Source organism: Eutrema salsugineum, unplaced genomic scaffold, assembly GCF_000478725.1.
Source record: "Eutrema salsugineum unplaced genomic scaffold, Eutsalg1_0 scaffold_2, whole genome shotgun sequence".
NCBI lineage: Eukaryota > Viridiplantae > Streptophyta > Magnoliopsida > Brassicales > Brassicaceae > Eutrema > Eutrema salsugineum.
The window spans coordinates 16,920,175-16,925,368 of record NW_006256829.1 but is presented as its reverse complement, the minus strand read 5'-3'; the positions used below and the strand labels follow the sequence as shown (position 1 = coordinate 16,925,368).

The 5,194-nt window shown below is 37.5% G+C and overlaps 1 long non-coding RNA gene across 2 annotated transcripts; it reads left to right on the top strand.

The window, feature by feature from the left end:
- Positions 1-1,746: 1,746 nt before the first annotated feature.
- LOC18017494 lies at positions 1,747-4,626 on the top strand. 2 transcript variants are annotated; one of them, XR_002899566.1, is made up of 3 exons: positions 1,747-1,987; positions 2,403-4,239; positions 4,338-4,626. It is a non-coding gene; the product is annotated as an uncharacterized LOC18017494 (long non-coding RNA). The 2 variants fall into 2 exon arrangements; XR_002899565.1 differs by having other exon boundaries at positions 1,747-4,239.
- The last annotated feature ends 568 nt before the right edge of the window (positions 4,627-5,194 follow it).

The window sequence follows — 5,194 nt, the reverse complement described above, 5'->3', positions numbered from 1 at the left end:
ACTCTGCTTCGAATACTTGATTTTGATGAACTATCTGGTCCATCAAACTTTCTGTTCTGATGAAAGTTTTCTGCATTTTCATCACTGCTGCCTGCGACCACTCCTTTTCTCTGTTCCGGTAACATTCGATCATCATCGTCATTCAACCTCTGTTCATGTTCAGCATTTGCAGCAGCCATAAATCTCTGAGTTTCAAAATCTACTGTCAGTAGATTCGAAAAACCATGGAAATCCTATCATTAACAACACAAAAATTCAAATTAAAAAGGTCAGAACTGATTATCAATGCTTGCAGTGTTCATCACAATAACAACGACAACGACTGAGTTTCATTGAATCAACGTTTGTAAAAGCTGAAACCAAAAGTATATAGACAACAACTTACAAAATTATCCATTGTTAGTAGCGTTGCCTCAGACTCTCTGTTTGGATCGGTCTTCTTCTTTGCTCTGAAACAACTAATTTTCTAAACAATCTACGTCGCAGACTCGAAGACTCTAAGTTAGGTCAACTGTTTAAAAACTCGAACACTCTAGTGCAAATAGAGAGTTTGAATCAGCAGAATGAAACAAAGCGTTTAGATTATTTGAACGAACACTCTAATACAAATAGAGAGTTTAAATTATTTGATTCAATTTGAATCATTCAAAGCGATGTTTGTCCCGGTCTAACCGTACCGATGTGAATTTTAGCTTCTAAACCATTAAAAACAAACCCGCGAACAAAACCCGCTAACCCTGGAAACTGTCCCGGTCTAACCCACTAAACCCGCTAACTGCAACGGATTAAACCGCTTGACCCGTTAATTAATGGGTTACGAAAATTTTGTCCAGGCCCGTCCCATGGCAGATCTAAATGGGCCGAACCCGCGGGCAAAAGCCCGTTTGACATCCCTAGGAAACATCCTGGATCATTATTAAGGTCTGCTGGTCGCCAGAAATACGTTCGACCTTGACCAAACTCGTGAGACTCCAAATAAGGCAAGTTGAGGAATGTCTGGATTAGAAATCGAATATCTCCCCAACCATAACCGGTATTGGTACGATTTAAACTCTCCCTGATTCCTTGATGAATTAAGATTCTAGAAAAAGTCGGTTCATAGCTTAATTCATTCTGGTTTAATCGCAATCCTCCAATGATTCCTGCATATTTCTGAATCTAGCGAGCTCGGGTTCTCTTGGTTTGAAAATTGAATAACTCCTTCCTCAGAACTCGTATTGGACTGATTCCACTTCTTGGTGTTCTCTAGATGAGCTGAGAATGTTCTCCAAGTGGTTTCCTGCCTTGAATCATTGTGGTTGAACTGGTATTCGTGAAACAATCGCCGTAAGTCTGTATTGGCTTCAATAGCAAGATAGTCTGGAATCATCTGGTTTGTAAATTCGATTCTGGTTTTGTATGGGCTGATATGAACCCAGTTACACTTCTCCATTACTTTAATTCAGCTTGTTGCTCAAATTTTTCTGGTTGGTTCGATATGCTTTACTGAAAGCAGAGACATCTTTGCTGGCTCCTATGCGGCTTGAGCAGTAAGTTTGATTGAGCTTTGGTTCAGCTATTGGTTTGATGACCGCATCAGTTTCTTAGGTTTATTTGGGCTTTTTTAATTACAAAAAAAAGGAGAAAACTTAAGAACCGATCTTTAATTAAGCACATTAAGGATAAGCTCTTAGAGACTATGTGGCAGCTTCCCATTGGCTAAAAAACTATCGGCCATTTTTCCTTCGAACAAATTTTTTGTCTCGACCATTTTTCATCTCCTTTCTCGACCAAAAAAAACCCTCGACTTCTCCAACGCCTCTGATCCCTCGTTCTCGCCTCGTCGGCGATCTTGGTTTGCCAGCCGACGAATCGGTTCACCGCGGCGGAGATGCTACTCCTTTCGTCTTCCAATCACCTTTTGAACTGCGGTCGATCTTCTTCTTTCGAACCGTGACCGATCACAAATCCACCGCATCCGATCTTATTCTCCTTTCGTGATCTATAGGTAATTTTGTCTTCCAATCTACTGATTTCTGTTCTACATATTTGGTGCGAGAGATATTTATCCCTTGGAATCCGATTTGGGTTTATGTTTAAGGTTTGATTCCGGTTGGTTATGATTCGGATTTGGGTTTTTGGATCTGGGTTTAGGTGTTTGGATTCGATTCTTGTTTGATATGATATGGATTTAGGTGTTTGGATTCGATGCTTGTTTGATATGAATTGGTTGATTGGTTTCGATTCTTTATCTGATTGTTAGATATGATATGCTTCGATGCTTTTTAGAAATGATATGTTTCGATGCTTGTTAGAAATGATATGTTTCGATGCTTGTTTGATTTGGGGTTTTCAAGTCTCGATGCTTGTTAGAAATGATATGTTTCTGATGTTTTGATGTTTGTTTGATGGTATGGTTGCAGGTTCTGATGTTTTCCTCTTACAATGGGAGTGTTTGTGTTATAGAAACAGCTCAAGCTTTGAAAACTGTTCAGTTTAGTGTTCGCAAATGCATATATTCAAAGAAACTGTGTTGCTTTGTATCAATTTGTATAGGTTAAGTTGTTTGAAGTAAACATTGTTAGGTGGTAATAAATGCATAATGGTTAGTTTATAGGATTTATGTAGTAACTGATTTTGCTGGTTAGATAGAGATTATGGTTGTGATAAATGCTTGTCAAGTTGATGTGGTTGTGTATTTGTGTTGAATGCATTCTCTTTCTTTCCTTAATTTCTTCCTTTTTGATGAATGCTTTTCAAGTTCTTTTGTCTCTTTCTTTTCATCTCCTTTCAACTTCCTTCTTCTTATTGTTCTTATTATTAAACACGAGTTCTATCTTTTCATCTTTTTTCAAGTTCTTTCTCTCATTGTTCTTCTAATTATATACGAGTTCTCTCTTTTTATCTCTTTTCTCTCTTCTTTGTCTTTCTGGATATGTCTTTTTATCCATATAGTCAGTCCTCTCATTTTGTTGAACTGTTTAACAGTCAACAAGAGAGTGGGTTGATATTTCCTTGTGTCGCATTTGGACCATCACAGTCTCTGGTCTTCAGTTCTCAAGCAAACTCTGAAGATGCAAGCATCGGTGAAGAGACGCCTGCAGAGATAAGGGAAAGAAGGAAATGGACGCCAAGTGATGATGTATTGCTCATCAGCTTGTGGCTCAACACCTTCAAAGATCCAGTTGTAGGCAACGAGCAGAAGTCAGAGGCCTTTTGGAAATGCATTTCGGACTATTTTGCTGCAAGTTTGAAAGCTGCAGGAAGAGAAAACCAAGAACTTATTCAGTGTAAGCAGCGGTGGCAGAAGATCAATGACGTTGTATGCAAGTTATGTGGATCCTACGAGGCTGCAACAAGGGAGAAATCAAGTGGTTAAAACGAGAATGATGTTCTCAAACTAGCTCATGAGATATCTACAATGACCATAAGAAGAAATTCACATTGGACCACGCTTGGAAGGAGCTGCGTAATGACCAGGAATGGTATGAGCTAGCTAGTTTTAAAACGGATGGAAGCCGTAAAAAGAGAATGTGTGAAGATGGAGCACAATCATCAAGCTCTTATGCAGAGCCAGAGGAAGTTCAAACCACTAACCAGCCTCCTGGTGTTAAGGCATAAAAAGCCAGAGGAAAGAGGGTTACGGTTGATGGAAATGCTTTGTCACGGTTTCAGGAAATGTGGTCTATAAAAGAGAAAGATATGGCGCTAAAAGAGAGACTGTCCAAGATGGCTTTACTTGACAGTCTCTTTGCCAAGAAAGAACCTCTATCCGAGTATGAAGAGGCTTTGAAGAAGAAGCTTATAACTGATATGTTGGCTACTTAGTGTATTCTATGTGTCGAATAGAATTTGAAGTTGTGTTCGATTCTTGTTTGTGTTCTTAGTGTCAAGTTAGTGTCTTCGATATGTTTCAGTTTGTGACTTCTATCACTTTGTGACTTGATTATGAAGTTGTATTATGTTTTAATTTAAATGTTGTTATCGCTTTGAAGAAGCTTTGTCTTTAATGAAAGGAGTTAGTCTTTAGTTGTGGTCTGTTTTAGTTGTTGTATCATTTTTAAGAAGCATTGTCTTTAATTAAGATTATCGCTTTAGTTGTTGTATGTTGGAGATTCATTTAATTCTTATTTATGTTAGTGATCTGACCATATTTTTGTTTCTATTTTTCCTTTGTTGTTTGTTTGATTTAATTCTGAGGAATGATACTTTGAGGGTTTAGGTTGCAGATGAGTATGTTTTCATCTGCGTATTTACCAGGTAAAGGTTTGAATCTTTTTAGTGATCTCATCTTCAAACGATGGTTGCAGATGAATATGTTTTGTTCTCATGAGTAAATGTTTGAATTTGTGTTTCAGGTTTCAAAGATTATAGAAGTCAGCACAAAGAAACAAAGTCACCAAGAAACAATGGTCTACCACCATCTCCTTTCGACACAAAGAAACAAAGTCACCAAGAAACACCAAGAAAGAAGACACCAAGAAACAAGACAAGAAGTGGGCCCTTTTTCTTTGTTTTTTTTGGGTCGATGTGTTGCGTTTTTGGTCGATGTGTTGTTTTTTGTAACTTTGCCAATAATAAACAATGTCCACAAATGTGTTAGGATCATTTGTTACCACAAGTATACAATGTGTTTGTCTAAATAATTGCCAAACAATCTCCATAAAATTCACAAACTTTCAACTTCCTTCTTCTCTTTCTATATTCTCAAAATACACCACTTTTTTCCTCAAAATCTTTTTCCTCAAATTCACAAGCCCAACACTTTTTTTTCCTATAATGGCTTCTTCTTCTTCCAATAATAATTTTGATGGATCCATAGATGAAAATTTTGATCAAACAAGTTTTCGTTCAAACATTTGAAAATCTTCATTGATTATAATGACCATCAAGAGCCAATCAAATCAAGGAAAAAAAGAACTTTTATCGAAAGAGATCGCGAAGAAAGCCACAACCATTTATGGAACTATTATTTCATTCAACGACATTTTAGAATGAACAGGCCATGTTCTTGCATATTTTTGATCAGCTTTCCAATGAAATTCCTTATTTTCAACAGAAGATTGATGCTACTGGAAGGCCTGGTCTTTCTGCACTTCAGAAGTGTACAGCAGCAATTCGTCTCTTGGCATATAGCACTGCGCTTGATACGGTTGATGAATACCTCCGGCTCAGTGCAACTACTACTTGTTTATGTTTGGAAAAAAATTTTGAA